The sequence below is a fragment of the Protopterus annectens genome, chromosome 6.part0 (assembly GCF_019279795.1).
Source record: "Protopterus annectens isolate FY-2018-M chromosome 6.part0, PAN1.0, whole genome shotgun sequence".
NCBI lineage: Eukaryota > Metazoa > Chordata > Ceratodontiformes > Protopteridae > Protopterus > Protopterus annectens.
This window is the reverse complement of record NC_056737.1, coordinates 1,071,367,055-1,071,380,120: the sequence shown is the minus strand read 5'-3', so window position 1 is coordinate 1,071,380,120 and position 13,066 is coordinate 1,071,367,055. Positions and strand designations below refer to the sequence as shown.

Genomic DNA, 13,066 nt, shown 5'->3' with positions numbered 1-13,066 from the left:
GATGGTGTCGAAAGCCTTGGCGAGATCTAGATAAGCTGTGTGAACCATTTTACACTCATCTATGGCTTTGGTGACTGCTTCAAAGAAGTCAGTCAGGTTTAGGAGACATGATCTGCCTTTTACAAATGCAAACTGAGTAGGGTCCAGAGTTTGGAGATTACCAATGTCTTTGTTTATGAGTTCCACGATGATACGTTCCATGGCCTTGCAGACCAGGCTCATCAGGCTAATGGGGCGGTAGTTCCCGGGGTCCGTCGTGGCTCCCCCTTTGTGGAGTGGGATAACTGTCGCGGTGTGCCATTCAGTGGGTACAAAGCCTGAGGTGAGGCTATGATTGAACATGGTACTTAGGTAAGTTGCCAGTTCATTCTGTAGTTCATGTAGAACGCAGCCTGGGATATTGTCAGGTCCCATGGATGCTGTGTTCTTGGCTTTGGAGAGTGTGTTTTTTACCTGTGCAGCCGTGATTATAGGAACTTTGCATTCTTCCGGTATAGAGATGGGCCCTCTAGGGGGTGAAGTTAGCACTGAACCTATCTGCTAGGATGTTGGCAATATCAGTTGGTTCTGTATATTTAGTGCCATTATGCTGTAACTCAGAGCAGATCTGAGTGTTCCCATTTAGATTCTTGACATAGCTATAGAATGCTTTGTGGTTGTCTTTAGAGTCAGTGGCAATTTTGTTTTCGTAACTAGCTTTGGAGGATTTTATGAGGGATCTCAGCTTCTTACTGAGGTTGACCAGGGAGTTCCTCCAGTCATGAGACTTTACTCTTTTTTTGCAACAGTTTCTTTCTTCTGTTGTAGAGTTTGTTTATGGCAGAGGACCACCAGATTGGTTTCCTTTTTTTGGAGGATAACATCTTGGTTCTATTAGGGATAGCATGATCCATGCACTCGTGTAAGTGCTTATAAAGTGCATTTGTGTATGATTTGGCAGTCATACCTCTATTGTCTGTCTGCATGGGTGTCATGAAGTTTGCCACTTCTGTCTTAAGAAGTGTGAAGTTGGCTTTTGAGAAGTTTTTTACGATGGTTTCCCTAATTGGGGCTGGGGGTGGGATGTGGATGTCTAGGCTGATTAGCTTGTGGTCGGATCTGACCAACGAGGAATTGAACTCTGGTGTGGAACACCAGTTTCCCATGTTGGTAATGACCAGGTCTAGTATATTGCTGCCCCTGGTGGGGGGTGTGAATAAGTTGATCCAAGGCGTTGGAATTTATGAATTCTAGAAAACGTTGAGCAAAAGAGTTGGTACATGAGTAGTTTTCCCAGTTAATGGTGGGTAGTTGAAATCGCCCATTATTAGGGTGTTGGGTTGTACCCTAATACTTTCTAGTGTATCAAGAAATGAGGAGTGTGAATTCTGGGGCATGGTGGGGGGTCTGTAGCAAGCTACAATTTGGATTGCGGTCTTGCCCAGAGTTAGTTGCACTTGGATAATCTTGGATGCATTATGCTGTGCAACTAGCCTGGAGGTGTGGATATCCTTAATGAATATGGACACGCCTCTGCCTTTAGTGCTTCTTTCTGGGTTAGGTGGCCGAAAGGTGTGGTATGAATTGAAGCCTGATAATGCAGGGGTGCTCTCTGGAGCTTTGAACCAGGTCTCTGTCACTGCACAGATGTCAATGTTCTCCATTTTAAGGAGTGCCTCGAGTGAGTGCATTTTGAAGTTTAGACTTCTAGCATTGAGTAGCATTACCCTCAGATTTTGCTTGCTTGTACCTGTTACGGTGGTGAATTTGTCATTTGAACCTTGCCTAAAAAAGGCACTATAGGGGTAGCAAGAGCCTTAGCCAGTATCCGGAATCCTAAGGGTGACAGGTGCAGGCCATCTCTGGCAAAGCATCATGGACTGTCGATCATGTCGTCCCAGGCAGACAAATACTGGATCCCCTTAGAATGACACCAGAAGCTTAGCCAATTGTTGAAGTCAATCATTTTGTCCTTGTACTGTGGTATCATTCTGGGTGATGGCAGGATGCTACTCAGGGCTAAGGTCATACTTGCTTGGGCTACAAGATCGGAGAGCTCTTCCATGTTTCTTTTCATGTAGTCCAGGGAGATATATCTCAGGTCATTCACACCAACATGGACAATGACAGAGTCATATTTGTACTTGTTGTGGAGTGACCTGAGTGTGTGGGTTATGTGGCGGATCCTGGCACCCGACAGGCAGCTGACAGTAACCTTATCCTTGTTTAGCCTGGTGAGTGGGACATCATTGTGCCTGACTACAGAGTCACCTATGACTAGTGTGTTGGGTATGTTGTTTTGCCTTATGGGCTATGGTTGAGTGGCACACTGAGTCTGTGGGCTATGTGTCATTTGGGTTGTGTTTGGGGGTGGAGGTTGCTTGCGTTTCTGCTTTGGAGGTCTCTGTTGCCTAAGCAGATTATTATTGAGAGCCTCCGCGAATGTTTTTGTGTTTCTATGTGTAGATTTTGGTGTTGTAGGTTTAGTGGGACTATGTGAAGCTTGTGGTGTGGGGCAAGTGTTTGCCTTCTCCTCTTGACTGTCAAGTTCAGTCTTGGTTGGAGAGAGCTTTACCTCCAGTTTGGCTAGATAAGTGCATCTCTCACAAATGGCCAATAACTGCATTTTCTGGGCTAGAAACCACTCCTTATGTGGTAGATAGGTTACGTAGTGCTTACCAATCCCACTGATAAGCTAGCAGGCTTCCCTCCAACACAGAAAGGCTTGGGGGCCTCAGGAGCTTAAAGACAGTCCTGAATACAGCAAATTTGTATCTGGACTAGACTAGTTACAGGAAAGGGGGAAACAAGTGCAAATGATGGCTTTTAAATCCGAAAGTTGAGAGAGGCCAGTTACTAGTGGTGTGCCACAGGGCTTAGTGCTGGGACCACTCCTGTCAGAATATATTTCTCTGAAGTCAAGGCTAATGTGGAAAGCCTATGCATGACAGAGTTCGATGGCTGCAAGCTGGGGGCAACAAGTGGCTCTCCCGGTGATGTGCCCTAAAACTAAATGTGAAAAAATACATTATCATACCCTTTGGGAAGTCAAATACCCCTGCAAATTACAACATCAATAGCACACCCCTAAGAGTAGACTCAGAGGTGAACGATCTAAGTACACAGATAGTAGCATTAACTTTGACTGCCATGTGTCCACAGTGGTGATGAAGCCGCCCTATGTGGCACAACATATAAGTAAAGGTGTGGCATTCAGATTCAAGGAAATTGTAGTCCCTCATTAGACCAATAATCAAGTACAGTGTGCCATTTGGTATGTACTTGACTTGGCACTTAAAGCAGCTGGAGAGACCTCGGAGTTTCCTCACAAAGAAAATACAGGGTGTAAGCAACATGTCCTATGTGGATTGACTAAAAGCCCTATCCCTTTACTCTCTGCTACAGACTACCAAGGGGTGACCCATGTCTGACCTACAAGGTACTCACAAATCCAGCCCTGATGGAGCTGTTACACATCTGCAAGTCAAAGAGCATGAGGGTCACCTGATAAAAGGATCTAAACTTAGTCAGCAACTCGAATCAAACATGCTGGAGAGAGAGATATGTATCTCGGAGATTGCCCTTCTTTGAAACAGGCTTCCTATTCGCATAAAGTAGAGCCGTTCTGTGGCCTTTTCAAAAGCAAATGGATGGGGAATTGCAAATTCACACAGACTGGGGCACATTATAAGATACTCAAGGGATAAGTGGAAATCCATGGCATCCTGTTGGCCCTAGAAGCCATATTTTTGGTAAAATTGGTTTGTATTGGTTAGGCTTGTAAGGGCTCTTAAGTTAACATAGTAATCTCCTGTGAACCTATGAACCCCCCCAATCTCATAAACCCCGCAACAAACCTAGCATGAACAAAACATACTTTCTTCTCCTTAGCTCTAGCACTTTGACAGTTACTTCCTCCCACCTAATGACTTAATTTCCTTATTGTACTTTTGCCAACATCTAAGAACTTACCTTTTTGAAAAGGAACAAACACTTGCCACAAAAATAGATCATCTAAACAAACTAGTTCACATATCAGAATAAACAGCTTTACCAGAAATCTCCTCCTCACTTCTTATGCAAAGGACTGTCTGCTCAACTCTTTCGGACAACTTCCTAGAACCTTCTTTTGTTGAAGGACTATTTAGAATCACCAGAAATAAGCAAGGATTATATATTTTTGATATCTTGAGTATGTCTATTACATGCACCCAAACAGTTAGAGCATCAAGCCCTTCAGAGCTTTCCTACCTCCAAAGAGAGTGCTCCTCTGTAGGCTTTCGAAGATTGTTGATTGGCTTGTGTTGTTCTATTGCAGGGCAGGTAAATTCCTTTCGGGGAAAAAAATTTCCACATATTATTTTTAATGTTTTAATTTACTTTACTGTGTGATAAAGCACTTTTTAAGCTAGGAGTGTGTATTTTTATTGACAATCACTTGACTTTGCTCTGCTTTTAAACGGGAGTGCACTTTTGTGTTTGCCAGTTAAAAAGTTGATTTAATCATTCTAAAATTATTTTTTCTGTGGAGAAACTATATGAAATTGTTTTTGGGTCAAGTAAAGTTTACTAGAGTACTTTTTACTGTGTTTTTGTTGGGAAAAGTATATTTATATACTGCTATTAAAATATTACCAGCTTCTGCTTTGTAGTTTCTTTGGGAAAGAGACCCCATTTTTGAATGGACCATGGAACAACCTGCTGGTCCCATGGTTAGTCCTTCTTCCAGCCACAAAAAAAAAAGTTAACTAAACAGGCTTTGCCACAATAGTGGGTTAACAATTTGCTCAGCTACAGGTGGGTGACTCTGCTATGGCCAAAGCTGATTCCTTAGACCATGCATCTTTTTCTCCGGAGCCCTCTGGTGTTGCCCATACATCCATTGTAGACCGGGGGATTAGCCACTTCCTCTGTGGCTGTTGTGGGTCCCCTTGATGGGCAAGAGAGAGACACTTTTTCTGGTGCTGGAATAAGGGGTAGGGAAGGAGCCCCAGCTTAACCAGAATTAGTGCCAGTCCCTGGGGAAGCTGTTGATGCCATCAAAAATCCTCTTTACCCTAATCTTCCTGTCAAAAAGAAAACCGAATCTATATCTTCTCCTGCTCCAGTTTCATTGGACATTAGTAGTTTGGCTCAGGGTCTTGTACTTCTCCTGCTCCAGTTTCATTGGACATTAGTTGTTTGGCTCAGGGTCTTGTACTTCTCCTGCTTCAGTTTCATTGGACATTAGTAGTTTGGCCCAGGGTCTTGTACAGGCCATTGATCCTGTATAAACATATAAACACTCTGCCAGTTTCTCACTAACATTTCTACTTGCAATCTGTATAGAAAACATTGCAGTGTACAGCCTGCACCCTCAGTATGGAAGCTGTGCCCCCCACATCCCCAATTTCTATATATACTTTGACATCACATCATCTCAGAGTTATGTGGATCTACAAGTAGGCATGGTGTAGGTAGACCCTAAAGAAACATAAGGAAATGAATTAGACAGTCATCAGTTTTATGTAAGCCACAAATGCTTCTTTCATTTATGATGTGCTTCAAAACTGTAGCCTCTTTCTCCCTAAAGCTTGCATCCACTATCAAAACAGATAGCAAAGATGGAGACATGAACTTGGCAGTATTTAGAATTAAAAAAATCCTTTTAATTGTTCCATAGGTTCCATAGGTATTATGTTCTGCTAGCTAGAGCGTGTATTGTTGAAGGAAGATAGATTTTAAGAAAGAAGTGTTTATAGCCTTTAAGGATATCCCTATAAAAATGCTTTGTAGGTAAGGACACTCATCAGCTTCAATCCTGTTTCACTTTGGTGTATAGTCTGGATTCATTCATTTAGCAGATTTAAATTATGATAAGGAAGTATGCATTGATATTGGTGAATGTTAGCCTTTACTCGGTAGTTTATTTATGAATGCCCTTTAAATCTTTCCTCTCTCTATATTTTTAAGACTAGCGGAGATTTGCGTAATGTGACTTATGGGTGGTGGTTGGAGAATATTTATGCTGGATATGGAATCTGTAATACTTCGGCAACTGTTTAGATCGTATTCTCAGTAGAATGCTTAGAGTAATAAGATCTCATTTTTTAAATCTCTTTGTTTTTCTAAGTGGTTAATTGATAAATACTATTAAAATTATCTGAACTCTGTGGAAAATATGACTTCCCAAGTAGTGACTCAGTGGTTATAATCGCCACTTCGCAGCACCAGGGTCTGAAGTTCAGTGCTGACTTCTGGTTATTAATAGTTCAGCGCTCAGTGGTTAAGGTATCTGTCTCATAGCTCCAGAGTTCTTTCCCAGTCTCTGTACATTGGGATGTGTGGAGTTCTGCATATTGTCTTTTTGTCTGCATGAATTTTCTCTAATTCTTCGAATTTACTAGGGGCTTGGGGGGACTACCACATTGACATTACACCCAGAAGTGTTTACCTAGTTGTTTGGAATTTAGGAACTTGCAGGGACATTGACTTAACTTTTGATCAGCATGTGTCTATTGTAAGAAAGTCCATCTATATTGCACAGCTTATAAACAAAGGGATTGTGCCTAGATTTAGGGATGTCAATTTTCCCCCTTTACTCAGTTCTCATTAGGCCAGTCATTGAATATAATGCCCCTTTCAGCATGTATCTGTCCAGACACATGCAACAACCAATAGAGATACCTTACTAAAAAGATGCAAGGCCTAAAAATATATCTTACCGATACTACGTTCAGGGCTGTTGCCAATGGTTCCATGTTGAGAAGGTTTGCCTGGCTTCTCGGAACCTTCCAGGTGATGTAAAAATGATGTTTTAAATACACATTTGAGTAGAGATTTAGTTTTTTGTGTCTGTGCTGCAGAGGTTATCAAATTGTGATGAGAGGGGTAAGCTGATACAGGGACTGTCTCATACTTTCACCCCTCCTTTAAATTTTTCCAAGGATTTTTCCTTTGTCTAGTTTTCACAAGAAACAAAACAGTCTCAGTAAAATGCTGGCAAGCAGACTTTACAAAAATAACGGCAAGGAGGTTCCAAAAAAAAGCAGGAACCCCCAAAACAAAAGACAGTCAAGTCAGAATGACTGTAAGGACCCTTTCTCCTCACGTAGCATTCGGTTATCCCTTCCATAAAGTGTGAATTACTTCTGTTTTTGGCAATCGTTTCAGACAAATGGGTTCTGAGATTGATTCAGCAGGGTTGAAAATGGCAGTGGGAAGAAATCCCTCCTTTCAAGGGAATTTTTCTACATCCACTAGACCATCCTCCTCCATTTCCTCTTGTCCCATAGCGCATGCTTTCTCAGGGTTTGTCTTTGTGTGTGTGTGTGTGTGTGTGTGTGTGTGTGTGTGTGTGTGTGTGTGTGTGTGTGTGTGTGTGTGTGTGTGTGTGCTCGTGTGTGCTCATGTGTGCTCGTGTGTTTTTGTGTGTTTTTGTGTGGTTTTGTGTGTGTGTGTGTGTGTGTGTGTGTGTGTGTGTGTGTGTGTGTGTGTGTGTGTGTGTGTGTGTGTGTGTGTGTGCATGTGTAGTAAAAACGGTTCCTCCTTCCGAGTGGGGAATAGTTTTCTTATTCAAAAATGTTTGTGATGCCAAAGAAGAAAATGCATGGAGACCTGATAATGGACCTTTCTTTCCTGAACTAGTTTTTGATAGTGCTTGCTTGAGTTGCTTTGAATACAGTCTTTTTCCCCTTCCTCCTCCTCATATGAGTTTTTGGTAACTTAGATTTAAGATGTTTTATCATCACATCCCTATTCATACAGACTTCAGGCATTTCTTAAGGTTTTGTGTGTCTGGATCACATTATCAGTTCTCTGCCTCACCCTTTGGACTATCCACTGCACCAAGAGTGTTCAAAGTGCCTAGCTCCAGATATAGCCCATCGCAGGCTACAGGGTATCCACATTTTTCCACATTTAGACAACTTGCTTATCTTTGCAGAGTCTTTTTCAATGTGTCAGGAATTTCCCACTTGGGTGAGTGGTCTCCTATGCAGGCTGGGATTGCAGGAGAACATTAAGAAGTCTTTTTTGGCTCCCTCACACAGTATTATGCTCCTGAGGTGTTTCCTAGATACCTCAGTAGAAATACCTTTTCTTCCTCAGGTGAAACTAGATCTACATTTTGATCTCTTCCATGTTTTTTTTTTTCCACTCACTCTGGTCACTATGAGCGATTACCTCAGGATTCTGGGTCTCACAGCATCTATGATTCTCATAATATATTTGACAAAACTCCACATGAGAAAGATACAATGGTATATGAAGTCTCTTTGGTTCCAGTACCAACACCCATTACCTTTTCAGATTCCAGTTCTGGGATTTGTGAGAAGAGAAATCACTTGGTGGAGATATCAAATATCCAGGTCTCCCCTTCTTCCCTAGTGCTCCAGAGCAGTCGGTCACCACAGATAACTTGGACTTCACTTGATGAGCAGTGTTAAGGGGGATAAAAGTGTAAGGTATTGTCATTACAGACACGTGGTACATAAACAAGCAATGGAGAACCAGGTTTTACCCCCTTTGCAGACTAGCCATGTTAGTAAGAGGAATAAGCCTCTAGCTTCTCAGTGAGAGTGGTAGGCATTAGGTAGCCTTTCTACCACAAGAGGAATGGTTTCTGGCCCAGAAATTGAAGTTTATTGGCAGTTTGGGCAGTTTTTCCATGTCTTTCAACTTTCTGGTTTAAAAGCCCACGTTTGCTTCCCACCTTTCCTCTAACCAGTCTAGTCCAGATACAGATTTGCTGTATCCAGGACTGTTTGTAAGCTTCTGAGTGGTGCCAAAGTCTGCTCTTCAATTTTTCCCTTAGATTTGCTAGTTTTTCTCCTCTCCTGCACTTTTACTAGTTTATTAGTCTAGCACTCTACCAGACTTCTTGTAGCAATTATCGTAGCACACAAAAGTACTACCAGCACTAAACGTTCTACAAGGAAACATCTCCAGTACTTATTATTAATGCCCACTCTTCCAGGCATGTCTAAATGTCAGTTCCCTGTACTTTCTCCTATTAACCTGGTGAACTTGGGCATCCTGAGGCAATGTACAAACTGCCTCATCTACACTGACAACCCTCTCCTCTTACCTGTCAATACTCAGACTTGCTAGAGATGCACTTGTATATCCAAATTGGAATCCACGTACTCTCCAGCCAAGACTGGAATAGCTGGTCATGAGGAGAAAGGTCAACACTTGCACCACACCACATGGAACACACAGCCTTCCACAACACACACCAGCACTGCCTTCACATAAAAACACAAACCACACACCCACCTTTGTGGAGGCTGTCGGTAACAATCTACCCAAACAGCAGAGATTTCCAAGGCAGAAACGCACTCAACCACCACAACACAACACTAATCACGAGACATATGACTCTGCTAAACAATGTGCCACTCAACGAAAGCCCCTATGGCAAAACAACATGCCCAACACACTGGTCATATGTGATTCGATGGTGAGGTACACTGATATCCCACTCACTAAGTTGAATAAGGAGAAAGTAACCGTCATCTGCCTTTCAGGTGCCAGGATCCACCACATAATACACGCACTCAGGTCTCTCAACAACAGGTACAAATATGACTCTGTCATTGTACATGTGGGTGTGAATGACCTTAGACTTACCTCCCTGGACTACATGAAAAGAGACATAGAGGAGCTCTAAGAATATGTAGGCCAGGCGGGTATGACCCTAGCCCTGAGCAGCATCCTACCATCACAGTACATGCAGAAAACAATTGGCTAAGTTTCTGGTGTTATTCTAAGGGGATCCAGTATCTGTCTGCCTGCATCTGTCACCCCTGGGTTTCTGGATATTGGCTAGAGCTCTTGCCACCCCTATGGTGCCTTTTTTAGGCGGTATTCCGAAGACCAAATTACCACTGTAACAGCTACAATCTAATGCAATCTGAGGATCATGCTGCTAAACACTAGAAGTCTAAATCTCAAAATGCACTTGCTCGAAGCATACCTTAAAATGGAGAACATCGACATTTATGCCATAACAGAGACCTGGTTCAAGGCAGCAGAAAGCACCCTGCACTACCAGGCTATAACTCATTCCACACCTTATGGCCCCAGAACTTGGACCGAAGCTCCAAAGGCGGCAGTGTTTCCATATTCATAAAGGATGCACACACCTCCAGGCTGGTAGCCCAACATAATGCATGTGATATACTTCAGGTGCAGCTAACATTGGGTAAAACAGTGATTCAGGTCGTAGCCTGCTATAGGTCCCCAACCATGTCCCAAGACTCACACCCCACATTCCTAAGCATGCTGGAGAATATTAGGGTCCAACCTAACACTCTCTCATACTGGGCAACTTCAACTGCCCCTCCATTAAGTGGGAAAAGTACTTGTGTACCAATACACTTGCCCAACGTTTCCTGGAATTCATTAATTCCAGTGCCCTGGACCAGCTTATTTTTACCCCCACAAGAGGTAGCAACATTCTTGACCTGGTCATTACTAACATGGGCAACCATTGCTCTACACCAATAGCCAACTCCTCCCTGGTTAGATCCAACCACAAACTAATCACCTTGGAAATCCACCCCCCCCCCAGCAAAGGTACCCACCATGAAAAACTTCTCCAAAGCTAACTTTGGGCTCCTAAAAACAGAGGTGGCTAACTTCACAGCAACCATGCAAATGGAGAATAGTTGCATGACTGCCGAATCATACACCAGTAAACTGTATAAACATGTACACAAATGCATGGATCTCACCATACCCAATAGAACCAAGACGCTCTCCTCCAAAACAAGGAAGCCAATCTGGTGGTCTCCTGCCATAAACAAACTCTACAACAGAAGGAGGAAACTGAAGCAGAATATGGGGAAGTCCCAAGACTGGAAAAACTCTCTTATCAGCCTCAACAAAAAGTTGATATCCCTCATCAAATCCTCTAAAGCTAGCTATGAAAACAGAATTGCAGCAGATAATAAAGACAACCACAAGGTCATCTATATTTAGGTAAAGAATCTCCACGGCAATACCCAGATTTGCTCTGAGCTACTGCACAATTTTACCTCTTATACCGAGCCAACTGATATTGCCAAATATATACTGGCTGACAGATTCAGTGCCAACTTTACCCCTCCCCCAAAGAACCAGTCACAATACCAGTAGATTGCCAGGAACCCAGTATTACTGCTGCACAGGTTAAAACAGCACTGTCCAACACCAAGAATATAGCTTCTATGGGACCTGACGATATCCCTGGCTGTTTTACATGAACAGAGTGAACTGGCACCTCACCTGTGTGCCCTGTTCAGTCACAGCCTCACTTCAGGCTTTGTCCCTACCGAATGGTGCACTGCTACAGTCATACCTCTCCACAACGGAGGAGCGACTACAGACCCTGGGAACTATAGCCCCGTTAGCCTGATGAGTCTGATATGCAGAGCTATGGAACGCATCATCATGGACCTAATAAACAAGGATATAGGGAATCTCCATAATCTGGATCCCACACAGTTTGGTTTTGTGAAGGGTAGATCACGCCTGCTCAATTTCTTTGAGTCAGTCACCAGAGCTGTGGATGAAGGCAAGGTGGTACATACAGCTTACCTTGATCTGGCCAAGGCCTTTGATACTATTCCCCACTCAGAAATAATAGAAAAACTCACTATGCTAGGCATCATCCCCTATATCACTAGGTGGGCTGCAAACTGGGTCACAGGTAGAACCCACAGTGTGAAAGTAGCTGACTCCAAGTCAGACTGCCGACCAGTCATGAGTGGAGTCCCACAGGGCTCGGTTCTGGGTTCTCTCCTGTTTGGTATCTACTTCTCTGAAGTCCAGGCCAACAAGAAGGGACTCTGGCTGACAAAGTTTGCAGACAATTGCAAGTTGGGAGCTATTAACTCCCCAAGTGATGTTGACATCCTACAGAAAGGCCTCACTGAGACCAATGACTGGTGTCAGAACCATGGCCTTAAACTCAATGCCAAAAAATGTGTTGTCATCCTCTTTGGTACAAACTCCATTCCCATGAATTACCACATCAATGGTAGGCTGCTGAACACAGAAGGTGTTATAAGAGATCTGGGAACACAGGTTACAGCAACCTCTCTTTTGACCACCACATTGCCACTGTGGTCAGAAAGTCCTTCTTTGTGGCACATCTCATTACTAAGGGTTTTGCATCCAGGAAGAAAGAGGTCATTGTCTCCCTTTACTCTTCCCTCATTAGGCCAATCATTGAGTACAGTAATGCCCCATTTGGCATGTACCTCACTAAACACCTGCAACAACTGGAGAGGCCACAAAAGTACCTCACAAAGAGTATCCCTGGCCTTTAAACATTTGTCCTATATGGACAGACTTAAAAAACTCGAACTATTCTCTGTCGTGTATCGCCTACTTAGAGGTGATCTCTGCTTAACTTACAAAGCCATGTCTGACCCAGCTCTGTTAGAAATGCTACATCTAAAGAAATCCCAATCCCTCCGCACCACACATTCCAGAGGCCTCAACCTCATTACCACAATCAACAAAACATGCTGGACGGACAGGTTCATAACCCAGAGGCACTGGGAACTAAGGTTGGGTGGCACGATGCCAGGGTAATCCTTTGGGCTAGGCTTGTAAAGGCTCCAGGGCCATTAGCCTAGTACACACCTATGAACCTATATAACTTTGCAGCACAATCTCACTCTACAGGCTTCCTTATATTCCATCAGAGCAAATGTATGTGGTAGACAAGCTGAGCAGGACAACAGACGTCCCTCTTGATTAGAACCTAGATCAAGGGGTCTTCCAGCATTTGATCCATCTGTGAGGAGTTCCTCAAGTAGACATTTTTGCTTATCACAGAATTCCATGCAAGGAATGTTCTTGAATTATTTTCCACTCTTGTCACTGATATTCAGAATACTTCTGAACATTTAGAAGGAATCCCCCAAAGTCATTGTGGTGACTCCCTTCTGACCCAGGAAACAGTGGTCCGCTTTTTTTTGGAACTGGTCAGACACAATTGCCACAAGCTTCCTCATAGACAGAATTGTCTCACAGAAGAACAGGGGTGTTTGATATATCATGATCCCAAACTACTTCAGTTGACTGCATGGATGATAGGGTCTTTTTTAATAAG

The 13,066-nt window shown here is 43.2% G+C and overlaps 1 protein-coding gene across 3 annotated transcripts in view; it reads left to right on the top strand.

Annotated features, from left to right (window-relative positions):
• The window catches only part of EFCAB11 (EF-hand calcium binding domain 11), a 1,456,165-nt gene that overhangs the window by 35,515 nt on the left and 1,407,584 nt on the right, over positions 1-13,066 (top strand). The window lies entirely within an intron of this gene.